Consider the following 18,204-nt stretch of genomic DNA (forward strand, 5'->3'; position numbering starts at 1 on the left):
GGTGACTAACACAACAAGCAAGTGCCCCCAGCGCCAGTGCCAGCGGGGTTTCTGGTCCATTTGCACTTCAGTTTGGAACTTAGAGATGCTAGACCCAACAGAAAACCAGAAACCCACTTCCATAGCTGCAGTTTAGGCCTTGTTTTCAAAGACACCTTACTGGTCTCAGTGACTGAGTCTCTAGTTAATAATGTTTCATTGAAATGGTACAGGCATAGTGGGAGCACCCACCCACCACCTGATTGGATTTAAGGCTCCCTCCATGAGCTGGAACCCATGCCGTACACTGATCAGATAGCTAAGAATTAGACTGGATAGGCCGTGGGCCAGAAGCTCTTGCTCTGCCTCAGGAATGCAGCAACGCAATTGCTCTCAGTGACATTCTGCTCTACCCTTGGGTCAGGGTCCCACTCAGCCTTCTGTCAGAGAAGCCTCCTCCTTCAGGAGATGAGCACCAATGCAGGGACCCACAGCTGGGCGATGTAAGAGGCCTTGGAACACTCGGACCTACATGGACTGCCTTCATCCACTCCCTTCCCTCCGGGTAAGGAGACGTGCATGGAAGAGGAGGTGCGAAGATTATAAGTTCCACAGGGCCTGAATCACACCAAGGAAACTAGGCCTTGAGGACACAACAGGAGTGAGCACATCTGACCTCACAGAGACGGTGGCAGCGTGCACAGGGCTGGCACACGTCCAAACCAGTGCTGACATAAGGAAGTGAATGTAAGTGTCCATTGCCAGTCAGGAAGGTCTCTAACAACTGATCGCAAGGAAAAACTAATTTATCCAGTGGAGTCTCCCTGGGTATGCAAACCACACTTATGGGGCAGGCCCTATGCCCAGCAGTACATGGCCGAGAAGACCATCACACAGGTGTTTTTAGAGACTTTTTTTTTTCTCATGATGCTTTGTTTGAATTTTTTTTTTTTTTACCTTACTGGTCTTTTGCTTGTATATTATGTTTTCTGATTCTGTGTTTTTATGAAGCGTGCATGCGTGTGTGTGTGTGTGTGTGTGTGTGTGTGTCTCCATGTATACACATTTCTTATGCACTTTCTTTGATTTTTTTTTATTTTGTTTTCTTCTTATTAGTTTCTTCTGTTTTCCTGAGAGAGAGATAGAAGATGTGGAGTTGTAAGGGTGAGGAGTTAGAAAGGAATTGGAAGGATATGAGGGAAGAAAGGTGATTATCAGAATATATTATATGAAACAAACTATTTGCAACTAATAATAATGTTTTACAGTATTTGCTTTATGTGTCAGGTGGGCACAGCCTGTGACCCTAGTATGCAAGGGGCAGAGGCAGGAGAATCACTTCAAGGTGCAGGCCAGCCATGCTTACAGCAAGACCCTGTGTTGGAGCCAGCAAGATGGCTGGGTCAGGGGGAGTGCTTGCCACACAAGCCTCAGGACCTGAATTGGATGCCCCGAACCCATGAAAAGGTGGAGGGGGAAAGCAATTCCTGAAAACTGTCTTCTGCCCTCCCCACAGATGCTATGATTCCCCACTGGTGGGGCTGTTTGGGAAGGATCAGGAGGTGTGGCCTTACTGGAAGGAAGTGTGTCACAGAGGGTGGGCTTCGAGATTTCAAAAGCCTGTGCCATTCTCAGTTAGCTCTCTGCCTCATCGATGTGTCTCAAAGGGCAATCTCTCGGCCCCTGCCCCAGCACCTGCCTGCCTGCCCATGGACTTACCCTCTAAAACTGTTACTGTGGACTTATACTCTGAAACTGTTACACCCCAAGAAAAGTTTTCCCCTTCTCCAAGGTGCCTTGCTCATAGTGTCTTCTCCCAGCAATAAGAAAAGTAATAAAGATACCCTCTGTGGTTACTTTCCACCTTATTTACCTACTAAGCCCACTGCTCACAGTTCAGCAGGCCAGGCAGCTTGCCCTGCACTTCCTGCTGCTGCCTTCCAGTGCTGGAATCCTGGGAAGGTCACCACAGCAACCAGGCATTACATCTGGGGATGAAAGCTCTGGTCCTATGTTGGTCCTACACCATCTTGCTGGGAAGAGCTGTAACGCCTGAGGAACCTTTTTGTCCCTACCTGCCATTTCTTGGTTTGATTTTGTTTTTCAAGACAGGGTTTCTGTGGGTAGCCCTGGCTGTCTTGGAATCACTCTATAGACCAGGCTAGCCTTGAACTCACAGAGATCTGCCTGCCTCTGCCTCCTGAGTGCTGGGATTAAATTTTCCCAGTTACAATGCTGTCAGCCCAACTACTCTAAACAGAAAATCTTCTCCTCCTTCTTCTTCTTCACCATCATCTTGCCCCACCAAATTAGGAAAACGCCAACCATTCTTGACCCTCCATCTAGAATCTGTGTATTACCTACTGGTATGGAGGGGGAATCCAAACAGAACCTTTGCTTCAGCCAAAGATGGTGACCCCAAACTTTACAGGATCCTTTTCAGTGTGTGTATCTGAGCAGCTTCTTCTAAGACCCAAGTCTGCCTTCGGGAAGGTTTGATCGAGACAGAGCATCACTGCACGGTGACCTCGCCTGGCCCATTCTTCACTCCAGGCTGAGGACGGCCCCCACCAGGGCCCACAGTCCCCTGCGTTCTACCCTAGTGTGCTCTCTCTGTGTAGACAGTGGTGTTCCCAGTATCTTAGTATCTTGTTCAAGGACATGCCCACAAATATTCAAGGTAAAATGTAATAAATACAGAGTTCATACTTTGCAAGGGAGCAAGAATTCATGAGATAGAGTATTATTTTTTCTTTTTTAGATGCATTTACTTTAAGTGTTTAAGGGCATGTATGTCTGTCTGTCTGTCTGTCTGTCTGTCTGTGCGTCTGTGCCACACGTACATGCCTAAGGAAGCAGTTAGCCTCCATGCAGGTGCTGGGACTCAAACCTGGGTCCTTTGCAAGAGCAACAAGTGCTCTTAACAACTGGGACACCTCTCTGGCTCTGGGAGAGAGGATTTCAAAGCTGGTTACAACCTGGTGCCTCCTTTTGTGGCCTAGGAGAACTTGTCCCTAAGTGTGGGTACAGGTGGGCTTTTGTTTCACCTGACAGGCTCCTGTGTGTAAGCCTTTGATCACAGCGCATGCCCTTTCCCCAGTGCATCTGACTTTAATCATGGGTGTGCCCATGCATGCATAGTCATGAGATGGTACCTAGGGAATTTCTCCTACAGGGTCCCTCAGAGGACACAGTCTGACCTCTTGGAAGGGCACTCAATCAGCCCAAGCTGGAGCAGCACTCTGCCACTAGTCCCTAGAGAGTTTTGACAAGGTGTTTGGTCCCAGAAAAAGAATTAGTTAAGTGTTGCTGGGTCAAAGTGACCTGATGGCTTTCTTTGATGAGGGGTGGGCGTGCGGCTCCATGAGGGGGCAGACCCTGTGGCTTTGTTAGGGGCAGGCTGTATATCTCCAGACAAGTGGGGTCCAGGCTAACCTGTCCCAGGCTTCCCTGCCTCACTGGTTTTACACCAGGCTCTCTCTCACCCAGCATCCTGCTCCCATTCTGTCCCCAACGGTGACTCAGGTTTTCTCCAAAGTGACTCTGTGGGCTCTGCCGAAGCGTCAGGCTGAGGTCCTGCTGCTGAGTCACGGAGCATTGCTGAGACCTCAGGCCTTATTTGCTCATCTCTCATGTCACAGCTGAGGAAGCCAAGGCTGGGAGGAGTTAAGAAGAGTGCCAAGGTCAGGCAGCTAGAGTTTGAAACTGGAGCTATAGGGTGCAGGAGCCACACCGTGGCTCCCTTTGCCTTTGCTCTTTAAGGGGCTGACTGAAGAGTGGGGATGTTTTCATGGCGGAGGCCACACCCCTGGGAATAAAATTCAGTGAGTGCTGCTTCCAATTTCTGACATAAAAGGAAAGTGTTAGGAAAAAAAAAAAAAAACGCTGCTGTTCTAGTTTTAAGTGAATCCTGTATTGTCAAGACACTGCGTCTAAAATTGAGTCCTTTATGGAGCCAGGGGTAATTTTTAGAATCACAGTGAGTTACAGAGGCTCAAAGTCAGAGGCAGGCAGAGTCTGATGAATGAGTTAGCAAAAAGCAGCGTACTACAGTTCAACCCCCTGAAGTCACATTAGCTGTTTTTAGATCAGGACAGCCTTCTGCTAAGTTCAAGTCAAGTTCATCAAGACAGCCCGAGGAGCGCCCGGCCTCCAAGGCCTGCGGAGGGAGGTTCTCCCACGGGCACAGCAGGAGGAGCACCTCGCGTTTGTAGACGTGCCAACGGGAGCACTGCGTGGAAATCAAAGCCAGGGCAGAGAAAACAGCGAAGAGAAGAGCAGGAGTCAGGCAGGGTCCTGTATGCGTGGAGGTGTCCACAGTGGATGTGGAGAAGAGGAATGAAGCCTGTGCAGAGACCCCGGCTTAGGAAGGCGCTGGTTTGGGGTGAACGACCCTTTCACCTGCATCTCTAATCAGACATCCTGCGCATCAGATATTTGCATGGCGTAACAGCAGCAAAATTACATTCATGAGGTAGCAGTGGACATAGCCCTGTGGTTGGAGGTCGCTGCCGCACGAGGAACTGCGCCAAACTGTACTAAAGGACCGAAGCACTGGGGAGGCTGAGAACCGCCGCTCTACCGAGTTTAACGGGGACACGAGGGCTAGGCATGGTGGTGTGTGCTTCGGCTCCTGGCACTCAGGAGCTGCCACAGCTTCAAGGCCAGCCTGGGCCGCACGGGGAGTGCCAGGGCAACCAGGAATGTAGATCAAGGTCCTGCCTCAGAGGAGAAAAAAGAGGAGAGACAGATAGAGGCAGTGGCTGAGGCTGTGGGCAGAGCTAGAGGAGGCTGAGCCAGGTGAGAACCTCTCACTCTGGAGCACCCAGCCTCCAGGAGCACCCCAGCCTCCCAGAGCACCCCAGCCTCCAGGAGCACCCCAGCATCCCAACTCTAAGAGATAAAGAACTCTTCTTTACAATGACCTTGCAATATTCTGTTCTAGGAAGAGAAAGAGAAACCAGTTGACTGCCTCCTGGTCTTGCACACACACACACACACACACACACACCCCACACACACACACACTGCTATTTCCACCAGAACAGAAAGCTGGGGCCCAGCGGGGGCCTACACTGTCTGGAGGGAGGCCCTAGCAGACTGCAGTAAAAGCTTAGGTCTGCAGTTTCCACCGTGTGGGGGGAGGGACAGGGGGAAGGCACAACAGCCCCTTTCTCAGCAAGACTCAACAGCTTGTGTCTTTATGTGAATCAGATAGATAATGTGAAAAACATTGCCACGTTTTAAGAAGAATCTATTGTTCAGAATCTCTGCAGGGCCTGGGGCCCCTTTCTCTGGCTAGTCTAAAATGAATTTTACAACCCGCTGTCACATGAAGAGCTGCAAGTCAGACAAACATAAAACAATACACAGACATCTCAAGCATGAAATCATATGGTAAGGCTGGGCAAGTCATATTTATGTATTTAGGAATATATATGTGTAACTTCAGTTAATGATAAAGAGGCCATAAATGTGAAAGAGAGCACAGGTGAGGTGTACATTTGAAGGAATGAAGGGAAAAAGAGAAGGGGAAATAATGTAATTGTATTTTAATTTCAAAAATTAAATATATATTCATATATACTTATATATAAATTATATATAAATATCAATGGCTCTGTCCCGTGGTAACTATCCACAGCACTTTCTTTAGAAACCAATTCCCAATTCTAAGAACAATTTGAGAAAGTCCTAAAATAATGGCCGAGTCTGCTCTGCTGCTGTCCTGCGTCATCACGCACAGGAAAAGAACTGTTTCAGCCCCTTTGTGAATTCAGATGACCCTGACCTACCTTCCCTCCTGAGGTCCTGAGCTGGCTGCGAAAGTGGGTCTGCTTTGCAGCCTGGGTGACCTCAAAAGCCTGACCTAACTCCTAGGTAGCACGAGCATGAGGGTCTAGCCTTTTCTTCCCTGGCCCCTTCCTTCAGGCCAAGGCTTGGTCCACCCCCCCTACACACACACACACACACACACACACACACATGCTCACACATCTGCTTGTACTCAGTGCTGTCTGCCACTTCCTCCCAGGGTGAATGGAAGCTGTAGCTCTTCCCCAGCATAGCACAGGCTGAGAGCCCAAATGCACAGCCGGACAACATCCCACTGTGCCCGCCCCACCGTGCCCGCCCCCAGCAGTCAGAGGAGCCCAGTGTGACCAGCGAGCTGCCTTACATTTCTGTAACCACGACTTCCTTGCCTTGACAGACTGTACCCTCTCAAAGTGTGAGCGATGGTCACCCCCACCACTCCTCACTCAACCCCTCAGCCCCCACCTCCCCCACTTCCACCCCACTTAAGTTGCCTCTTGTCAGTATTCATAACAGAAACAAAGAAGTCACTAAAGAGAAGCGCTCCCAATACGTTGCCCTGCACTAAGCTGGGTGTGGACACACCAGAGTAAATCTAAAAGCAAGACCTGGTGTGAGCGTAACTTTATGTATTAAAATCACATACACAGCCAGCAGAGGCTAGCACAAGAAGATGACTGTAAATCCAACCTTATAAAGATGGCAGCCAGGCACAGTGGCACACGCCTGTAATCCCAGCAGAGCCAGGCGGATCTCTGAGTTCAAAGTGAGTCCAGAACAGCCAAGGCTACTGAGAAACCCCGTCATGAAAAAAATTTAAAAGATGATGATGACGATGATGATGGAAGCCTTTAAACAGGAAATGAATAAATCCCTTAAAGAAATACAAGAAAATAAAATCAAACCAATGAAGGAAATGAATAAAACTGTCCAAAACCTAAAATGGAAATAGAAATAATAAAGAAAACACGGACTGAGGGAATCCTGGCAATGGAAAACCCAGAGAAGAAAGCAGGAACTACAGACACAAGCATCACCAACAGACTACAAGAGAAGGAAGACAGACTTTCAGGGTAGATAGAACCACTGAAAAAATACATCTGTCAAAGAAAATGTTAAATCTAAAATGCTCCAAGACCTTTTACGTTCAAAACATCCAAGAAATCTGGCACATTATGAAATGACCAAACCTAAGAATAATAGGAATAAAATAAGGAAAAAATTCTTAGCCCCAGGGCCCAGAAAATATCAACAAAATCATAGTGAAAACTTTCCCATCTAAAGAAAGGGATGCCTTTACATATCTCAGAAGCCTACAGAACACCAGTAAACAGGACCGGAAAAGAAAATCCTACTGCAACATAACAATCAAAACACTAAATGTACAGAACAAAGAAAGAAGACCAAAAGCAGCAAGGGAAAAGAGGCCAATAACATATAAAGGTGGACCTTCCAGAATTACACCCAACTGTTGTGGATGTAAACTTCTTTTTGTTTTAATCCCAGGTGTGGGGTGTGGGACTGACTCATATGGTCCATAGCAGCAGACTATTTGCCTTGTGTGGGCTCTGAGAGGAGCTCTTTGCCAGCTGCAGATAGTTTAAATCTGAGGACTCTGGAGAGAGAATAAATGCCAGAGCCCAGAGACAGAAAAGGAGCTTCAAGAAGGAAGAAGGCTGCTGGTGCTCCCGTGCTCCTCCTGGTTGCTGTTGTGAGACAAGAAGTTAGAGATCTCCTAAAATGAGGACTGGACCTGCTGCAAGGAACAGGAAGACCCTAAGCAGCAGGAAGTAGCCTAAGAGAACTGTGTCCCCGCTCCCACCAACTTCTCTTCTACCTGGTTTTGGAGTGTTGGAAGGGACTGGGGTAAAGAAGAAAGAGCGAGGAGAAACATGTGAAGCAGTATAAAAACTAATGCCTACATCCAACTTCTCTCTCTCTCTCTCTCTCTCTCTCTCTCTCTCTCTCGGTTTTTTTCTCAGTGTAGCCCTGGCTGTCCTGGACTCACTTTGTAGACCAGGCTGGCCTTGAATTCACAGAGATCTGCCTGCCTCTGCCCCCAACCCCCCAGAGTGCTGGGATTATAGGCGTGTGCTACCATATCCGGCTATACCCAACTTCTCAACAAAGACTAAAAGCCAGAAGGGCCTGGGCAGATATATTGAAAACTCTAAAAGACCACAAATATCAGCCTAGATTACTATACCCAGGAAAACTTTTAGTCACCACAGATAGAGAAAACAAGACATTCCAAATTTATTTTTAAAAAAAATTTTTTTATTAACTATATCTATCCACAAATCAAGCCCTACAAAAAATACTGGAAGGAAAATTCCAACCCAAGGAGGTTAACTACACCCAAGAAAACATGGAAAATAAATAACCCCACATCAGCAAAACTGAAAGGAGGGAATCACACACACACTGTCTACCACCTCCATGAAAATAACAGGAATTAACAACCACTGGTCATTAATATCTCTCAACATCAATGGACTCAATTGCCTAATAAAAAAGCACAGGCTAAGAGGAAGAATGAGAAAACAGAACCCTTCATTCTGCTGCGTGCAAGAAACACACCTCAGCAACAAAGATAGACATAGAGAAAACTTTCCATCTCAGAGTAAAAGGCTTTAAAAGGATTTTCTAAGCAAATGGACTCAAGAAGCAAGCTGGAGTGGCCATTCTAATAGCTAATAAAATAGACTTTCAACAAAAATTAATCAAAAGAGATGAGGAAGGATACTTTGTACTCATCAAAAGAAAAATGATGTCTCAAATCTATGTCCCTAATGCAAGGGCAACCACAATTGTAAAAAAGAAAAAATAGTAAAGCTTAAATCACATTAATGGTGGGAAACTTCAACACCACACTCTCTCCAATGGACAAATCATCAAGACAGAAACTGAACAGAGAGAGACTAATTGATGTTATGAATCAAATGGACCTAACAAATATCTACAGAACCTTTCACCCAAACATATACACATATGTGCACACACACACAAATATACTTTTTCTCAGCACCTTATGGAACCTCTCCAAAATTGACCACAAAATTGGTCACAAAACAAACCTCAACAGATATGAGAAAATTAAAATAACTCCTTGTATCTTATCAAATCACCATGGATTAAAGCTGGACTTCAGCAGGAACAGAAAGCATACAAACTCTTGGAAACTGAACAACTTTATGTACAATGACCATTGGGTCAAAGGAGAAAGAAAAAAAAAATTAAAGACTTTCTAGAATTTGATGAAAATGAATGCGCAACATACCCAAACTTATGGGACACAATGAAAGCAGTGCTGAGAGGAAAGTTCATAGCACTAAATGGAGAAAGTGGAGAGATCTCATACAATTTAAAACACACCTGGAAGATCTAGAACAAAAAGAAGCAGATACACCCAAGAGGTGTAGTTGACAGGAAACAATCAAATTCAGGGCTGAAATCAATAAAATGGAAACAATACAAAGGATCAGTGAAACCAAGAGCTGTTTCTTTGAAAATCAACAAGATAAACAAACCCTTAGCCAAAACTAACTAAAAGGCAGAGAGACAGTATCCAAATTAACAAAATCAGAAATAAAAAGGAGGACATAACAACAGACACTGAAGAAATCCAAAGAATCATCAGATCTTACTTCAAAAGCCTGTCCTCAATTAGAAAATCTAAATGCAATCAATGCTTGATAGATACCACTTATCAAAGTTAAGTCAAGATCAGATAAACAAATAGACCTATAACCCCTAAGGAAATAGAAGCAGTCCTTTAAAGTCTCAAAAAAGCCCAGGGCCATATGGTTTCAATGCAGAATTCTACCAGACTTTTAAAGAAGAGCAAATACCAATACTCCTCAAACTATTTCACAAAATAGAAACAGAAGGAACATTGCCAAACTCATTCTATGAGGCCACTGTCACCTTGATACTTAAATCCTACAGAGTCAACAAAGAAAGAGAATTTCAGACCAATCTCTTTTATGAACACTGATACAAAAATACTCAATAAAATACTTGCAAACTGAATCCAAGAACACATAAAAAACATCATCTACCATGATCAAGGGCTTCATCCCAGGGATGCTAGGATGGTTCAACATATAAAAATCTATCAATGTAATCCACCATATAAACAAACTGAAAGAAAAGCACCATGATCAGCTCATTAGATGTTTACAAAACCTTTGACAAAATCAACATCCCTTCATGTTGATTGTCTTGGAGAGATCAGAGATACAAGACACATATTTAAACACACTAAAAGCAATATACAGCAAGCCAATAGCCAATCTCAAAGTATATGGAGAGAAACTTAAAGCAGTTCCACTAAAATCAGGGACAAGACAAGGCTGCCAGCTTTCTCTGTATCTATTCAATATAATACTTGAAGATCTAGCGAGAGCAATAAGACAACTAAAGGATATCACAATATCGTTCTCCCTTCAGCGGGACCTGGATCTAGGCTGGGGTCTTGGAGCTTAACTTCCAGGTGGAGAAGGGAGATGAGGGGGTTCCGTTTCTCTCAGGGGCAGCTAGAGCGCCTTAGGGTGAGGTCCCAGTGTGCTAAGCTGGGGTGTAGAAAAGATTTTCCACAGAGTGTTAGCATGAGGTCACCAGTGGCAAAGGAAGCTCAGGTGTTCCAAAACCTATGGCAGCACCAAAATGTTACAGCTCTTGGTTAAGCTGCTGTGCTGAACACAGAAGAGGTGTGGGAGGAAGCCCATGCCTGGTCAGCTTGCAGCCAAGACACAGACCTTGTGAGGCCCAGGCCCAGCGGGCCAGAGGGCAGGCCCAGCCAGATGTGGCCTGGTAGAGGATAAATCTCAGATGGTCTTGAAGTGGGAAAGCACCAACCTTTGTGTGAAATCAAGGGTGATATAACTCTGGGCAGAGGGAGGAATTTCAAGGGTGAATGTGTTTAATTCACTGGGGTCAAGGGGTCAGGGATACTTAATGGTCCTTTCACAGAAGAAAAATACAGTACCTAATTATCCTATGAGAGGGATCTCCAAGTACAATTGAAGGTCACTGCTGGACTAAGATCCTTAGCAGGGGCATTTTTAAGAATTCCTAGATTCTTGCTGGAGCAGTTTCCTTATCAGGGAAGGGTCTGGTTTGTAATCTGCCCTGAGGGCTATGTAACCTCCTCAGGAGACCTGGAATCACACAGATCAGTGGAGATTGTGAGCTGAGAAAGGGGGTGCTAGATCATCATCCTAGATCCAGTGCGAAGAAATGGCTATCCTGAGACTGACTGCAGCCTTATCCATCAGAGGCCCACATCCCAGGGTTACAAACTGGAAAGGAAGAAGTTAAAGTATCATTATTCATAGATGATATGATATAAGTAACCCCAAAAATTCTACCAGAGAACTCCTACAGGTGATAAACACTTCAGCAAAGTAGCTGGATACAAAATTAACTCAAAAACATCAGTAGCCTTCCTGATAGATGGGCTGAGAAAGAAATTAGGGAAACAACACCCTTTACAATAGCCACAAACAATATAAAATATCTTGGTGTAACTCTAACCAAGCAAGTGAAAGACCTGTATGACAAGAACTTCAAGTCTTTAAAAAAAAAATTGAAGATATAAGAAAATGGAAAGAGCTCCCATTCTCATGGATCAGTAAGATTAACATAATAAAAATGGCCAATTACCTAAAGCAATCTAAATATTCAATGTATTTCCCATAAAAATTCCAACATAATTCTTTACTTACCTTGAAAGAACAATTCTCAACTTCATATGGAAAAATAAAAAACTCAACAAATAACTAAAACAGCCCTGTACAATAAAAGATCTTCGGGAGGCAACTCCATCCCTGATCTCAAGCTCTGCTACAGAGCAATAGTAATAAAACCTGCATGGCACTGGCATGAAAATAGAAAGGTGGATCAAGGGAATCAAATCAAAGACCCAGAAATAAAGCCACATGCCTACAGACACTTGATGTTTTGACAAAGAAGCCAAAACCATACACTGGAAAAAAAGACAGCATCTTCAACAAATAGTGCTGGTGTAACTGGATGTCCACATGCAGAAAAATGCAAATAGATATATTATCCTACACAAAACTCAAATTCAAGTGGATCAAAGACCTCACTATAAAAATGGACAACTAAACCCATTAAAAGAAAAAGTGGGGAACAGCCTGGAACTCATTGGCTCAGGAGACAACTTCCTGAACAGGACACCAACAACTCAGGCTCTAAGATCAAAAATTAATAAATGGGTCCTCATGAAACTGAAAAACTTCTGCAAGGCGAAGAACACGGTCAATAGAACAAAAAACAGCAGCCTATAGAGTAGGAAAAGATATTCACCAACCCTACATTTGACAAAGGGCTAATATCCAAACTATATAAAGAACTCAAGAAATTAAACACCAACAAACCTGGAGAGATAGCAGTCAGAAGTTAAGAGCACTGGCTGCTCTTCCAGAGTCCTGAGTTCAATTCCCAGCAACAACACAGGTCATAACCATCTATAATGATGTACATGCAGACAGAACATTGTATACATAATAAACAAATCTAAAACAAATAACCCAATTTTAAAATGGGGTACAGAGCTAAACAGAGAATTTTCAACAGAAGAATCTCAAAGCCAAGAAGCACTTAAACAAATGTTCAGTGTCCTTAGTCGTCAGGGAAATGCAAATCAAACTGGCTCTGAGACTCCACCTTACACCAGTCAGAATGGCTAAGATCAAAAACTCAAGTGACAGCACATGCTGGTGAGGATGTGAAGAAATCAGCCTCCATTGCTGGTGAGAATGCAAACTTGTACAACTACTTTGGAAATCAATCTGGTGCTTTCTCAGAAAATTGGGAATAGTGCTACCTCAAGACCCAGCTATACCACTCCTGAACATATACTCAAAAGATGCCCCACCATTCAACAAGGACAGTTGCTCAGTTATGTTTATAGCAGCTTTATTTGTAATAGCCAGAATCTGGAAAGAACCTAGATGTCCCTCAGCTGAAGAATGGATACAGAAATTGTGGTGCATTTACATAATGGAATACTACTCAGCCATTAAAAACAAGGAAATCATGAAATTTGCAGGCCAATGGATGGAACTAGAAAAGATCATGCTGAGTGAGGTGACCCAGACCAGGAAAACACACACATATACTCACTTATGAGTGGACATTAGCCATAAAGTATAGAACAACCATCCTACAGTCCACAGACCCAAAGAAGCTAGTAACAAGGAGGGCCCAAGGGAGGATGCTTGAATCTCATTCAGAAGGAAAATAAATAAAATAGACATCTGAAGAGCTCTGGAGTCTTGTGGGAGAGTGGGAAGAAGGATTGAGGGAGCAGGGGGGGGGCGGTCAAGGATACCACAAGAAGACCTACAGAGTAAACTAACCTGGGCCCGTGGGGTCTCACAGAAACTGAACCACCAACCAAAGAGCATGTACAGGGTGGACCTAGACCCCTACACATGCGAAGCAGATGTGCAGCTTGGTCTTCATGTGGGTCCCCTAACAGTGGCCCGGGCATAGCTCTAACTCTGTGGCCTGCCTTTGGATCCCTTTCCCCGAGCTGGGCTGTCTTGTCAGGCCCCAGTGGGAGAGGATGCGCTCAGTCCTGCTGGGACTTGAGGTGCCAGGGTGGGTCGGTGCCCTTCTGTGAGGAGAAGTGGAAGGGGAGTCAGGGGAGGGGGCGTGAGGGTGGAACTGGGAGGAGAGAAGGGGGAGATATGCAATCAGGCCGTAAAGTGATTAGACAAATAAATAGATGAAGAAGAAGAAAAATAAAGTGACCAAACAGGCCGACAGGACATCTCAGCAGGTGAATTGCTTGCTCCATGAACCTAGTGACCTCAGTTCAATATCTGGAAAGCACATAAAGGGGAAAGGAGAAAACCAACACTACAGAGTTGACCTCTGACCTCCATACACATGCCCTGGTATGCCAACACACGAACAATTTTTAAAATAAAAAACTGGGCTGAGAGGTGCAGATTTAACAGCTTCTGCGTGACTGTGAAGGAACTGGCAAAGGTGGCATGGACCAGACCAGCCCTTGACCGACGGCTTAGCCAAACAGGCGTGAGTGAGGACTTCACAGGGTTCATGCCAAAGCTGGTTCTCAGGCTCTGTTTGTTAAACCAAGAGTTAAACTGGCCTTGATTGCCGCTGCCAGGAACGGAAGAGAACCAGGCAGAACCAGCCACTCAAGTCAACCTACAACGTGAAACAAAGCTGCCCCAGTGGACTCATCAACTCCAGAAATCGGCCGTGATCAGCATCTCGTGCTGATTTTGAAGTTGTTACACAGCTACAGCTGACCCATACGAGACCAAGCACCTTGACCCTGTCTGTCACATTGTCTGTCAAAAGGGAGTATAAACACAGTATACTTGGCCCTGAACTCCCATGAGGCATTGTTTCGGGGATGGCCTCCCCGGGTCCCAGAATGCAAGGATGAATACACAAGTCACTCTACACCATGACCCAGTGTTTGCCGACAGCCTCAGCACAGCCTCCTGTATCCAGTCATCCCTAGATGGCTAACAGTGGGGTTGCGTGTACGCTGCTGGGTGCTGTGTTAGGAGACCAGGACAAGAAGGAAGGTCTGCGCGTGCTCAGCAGGCTCTTCACAGCACACATCAGCAACAGGGGGATTTTCTCCCAAATCCTTCCCACGCCTGGCTGGTCAAATATGTAGGCGCACTGTCTGTGTTATGAAGGCCAGCCGCATCGGCAATCAGAACGCGGGCCAGTATGTCTCTTTAGCACTTGAGGCGCTGTAACTATAGAGAAATGATAATTTAAATAATGAAAGCAGGGACAGAGAGAGGGTTCATCGGCTGAGAGAGCGGGAGAGAGGACGGTGAGAGCACTTGCTGAGCTGGGTCCAGGCTCGCTTCTCAGCGCCCAGACGGCCGCTCCCCACCAGTCCAGGGGATCTGACACCCTCTTCTTGCTTCACAGAGCACGGCGTACATGTGGTGTGTGGGTACGTATGTGCAGAAAGACGGCCATGCACATAATATAATGTCCTTTTTTAAATAATGAAAACAGAATAGAGATATAATGTATTTGCTTCGCCATCACGAATACTAAAATGAAGAGGAATGTTGAAGGGGGAGAGGTGGCTCAGTGGTTAGGAGCACTGGCTGCTTTTGAGGAGACCCAGACAGTTGCAGGTGCTCACGTCAAGGATCTGCAGCTCCAGCTCTAGGGAATCTAACACTCTTTTCTGGGTGCAGAGGCACCTGTACTTGTGCACAAATCACAGACATACATGTACCCGAAGTTAAAATAACAGGCTGGGAGACGTCCCAGCGGTTAGGAGTGCTTGCTGCTCTCTCTCTCTCAGAGGACAGAAGTTCAGTTCCCACACCCAGCAGCTCACAGTTGCCTCCAGAAGACCTGACACAAAGTCCCAGTACATGCTCACGCTTAAAACTAAAATCTCTCAGGAATAAATGGTTCCAGCACCTGGCTTGGAATAGAATAGCGCCTGCTTTTACACAGGAGGGACCTTCTCAGGAGAAAAGGTACAGCTTACTCTTAAAAAAAAAAAATAAATTAAATTAAAATTTAAATCTGCCCATTTGCTATGAACAGAGGCTGGAGCTGCCTGGCACCAATTTACAGGGAGAAAGGGAAAGTCTTCGCCTGTAGGTTGGACAGATGTGATGCCAATTAGCTCCGAGGTAGGAAGCTGGAAAGTCACGTGACTGTGCTCCAAATGCCAGGCCTTGGTCCTAAGCCCTCTGTTCTCATGGCCTCCTCTTGCCTGGTGGACGTGTGACACTGAGCAGCCATGACCTTGTTGGAACACGCAAGCTGGGAGTGTGAAGCTGCCATTGTGTTCAGCTGCTTTATGGTTAGAACATCTTTCCCAGGACTCAGCCTCCTCACGGGTGAAATGGCTGAGTTTGAGCCTGGTCTACTTACATCACCAGCACCTGTTGAGCGAGTCCACACACTTTAGGAACGAGATAGTGCTGCCCCTGACGGCAGACATTGTGACTCCCACCCCAGGCCATTCCGGGTGATACAGAAGAAGAGGCTTTAGGCCAGCATGAGGCTGGGTGAGCCCTGGGCAGGTGCCATCCAGCTAGCAGAGTGCCCTGGGGACTGCAGCAGGGTGGAAAGATGGTGCCACGGGGCAAGTGTTGCTGAGTTCCAGGCCTGAGTTTGGACCCGTAGCACCACACAAAGCCAGAAGATGGCAAGCTCCGGATCCACTGAGAGAGAGACACTGGACATTGACTTCAGGTCTTCACTGACCCATACAACCCACCGCACACACACACACACACACACACATGTCCATATGGGGAAGGGGCCGAGACAGACAGAGATGGAGGAGGAGGGGAAGTAGGCATGCTTATCACTTGCTGAAAGAGGACTTCTAACTAAAAACCATCACTCTTAGTAAGACATAAGCCATCATGGTCCATTTTCAGTACAAGGCACATTAGAGAGCTTAGAGCAGTCAAAGAATTGCAGACAGGTCGGAGACACTGTGGACACCTGCAAAGATGTGGCCTTTGGGCGTCCCTCTCAGCCAAGCCAGAGGGTCATCTCAGCACAGAAAAGTGAGGTCGAGTGTCGGGGCACGGTGGGGACAGCAAGGCTCCCAGGATGGAACTGGGGTCAGGGCTGTGCTACAGGGTCAGAAAGGTGGGAGCTCTGGAGAGCCCAGTCAGTGGTGTGAGGGGACAGACATTTATGAGCACAGCCAGAAGAGTCGCTGTGTCTCCTGTCAGACGGGCGCAGCAGCCAGCTGTTGCCTTTGTTCAGCCGACAGCTAGATCTACAGAAAGAAAATTTTAAAAATGGCTTCACCTCAGCTACTTGAAGTCTCTTGAACCCAGTGTCATGCCGCAAGAGTCTCGTTTCTCGTGCCGTAAGACTCGAACCTTTAGGGGGAGTTAGGGACCAGGTTACCACACTGGGATCTGGGACAGATGCGAACAGGCCACATTCAGCGTCTGTTTTACAGATTAAAGAATCCAGAATCAATCATCTACCCACGGAACTGCTCACGGAGTTGCTGCTTCCTTGGGGAGCATGCCCACACGGTTTCCCAGGCTCCCTACAGTAGGTGGAACGAGGCTCCTAGGGCGTCTCCAGTGCGTTCAGTACGTGAGTGTTCAGTGATGGTGTGAGGGCAGGGCTGAGTGACCCTCGGGGTCACACTGCTCTTGCAGAGAAGCAGAGCTCAGACCCAGTGCCCACACTCAGCAGCTCACAACTGCCGTTAGCTCGGCTCCTGGGACCCACACCCTCCCCTTGCCTTCTCTAGCACTGCACTCATGTGGCACGTCACACACACACACACACACACACACACACACACACACACATTCTTTAAAATATGTAGGAGGGTGTGCATCAGATGTAGAAGACCACGGCGGGTAGTGACCTGCTCAGAGACACACAGCAGACATCGGTGGCACATAGATGCCAACCAGGCAGTTCTGTTGCCAGAGTTCCTGGTGAGGCAGCTCCTCCCCTCAGACGAGGAAAGAAAATGTTACAGCGCACTAGGACTCCAGGGCCAGCCTTCCAAGGAAGCAGAATGTGACGGCAGATGGTGCGTGAGGCTCACTGTCACAATCACAACCCGGGCTTGCTTTACACTCTGCTCCCAAGTGTGCTCAAAGCCGCCTCATTGACTCTTCCTCACACGTGAGAACATCACAGCAGTTCCTAGCCAGGCCTGCACCCTTGCTCCGCCCCACACAGGTAAAGCTGTGTAATCAACCTTTGCTGGGCCCTCAAGTGTCCGAGGCGCAGGGCTCTCTGCATGTAGCAGAAAGCGATGTCCTGCCCACCCTGCTCAAGGCGGCCTTTCTGGAGATCCTCTCTGCTCGGCTTCCTCATGCTCAAATCTCCTATCCCAGGCACTGTGGGGACTCCAAAGCTTCCCCCAGAGCCAAAGCAAGGGAAATCAGTTGTTTGTCCTGAGTCTTCAACTCCCCTGAGGGCCTGAGGGCCTCTGGGCTCTTTCTGGCCAGTCTTGAACTTCCAAGGCCACTAAGCAAAAAGCCACCCCTGGCCTGCCCCACCCTGAGCTTTGCATTATTCTACACATAAGCCAAGGACAGTCTGGGGACATCAGTCTGTCAGTCAGGAACTCGGATCACAGGCAGAGGTTAGCAGAGGACGGAGAGCAGACAGCGTAAGGAGTGCTAGGCCAGGGCCGGAGAAACTGGGGTATTAACCTAACTACCCTGCCCCATCACCTGTCAAGTATTTTGTGGCACAAAATCTAGGATCCAAGAGGTAACACTTCCAAGGCTTGAACCGGGAAGGGAATAAAAACCCCAAGGTGCCTCCTGGAGCTGCAGAGCACAGCCCGAACACTGCACTCTGGGTGATCGATTCATGCATCAAAACACTTCCAGGGGCTGCCTGACACACCTG

Source organism: Meriones unguiculatus, chromosome 9 (genome assembly GCF_030254825.1).
Source record: "Meriones unguiculatus strain TT.TT164.6M chromosome 9, Bangor_MerUng_6.1, whole genome shotgun sequence".
In the NCBI taxonomy this organism is placed as follows: Eukaryota; Metazoa; Chordata; class Mammalia; order Rodentia; family Muridae; genus Meriones; species Meriones unguiculatus.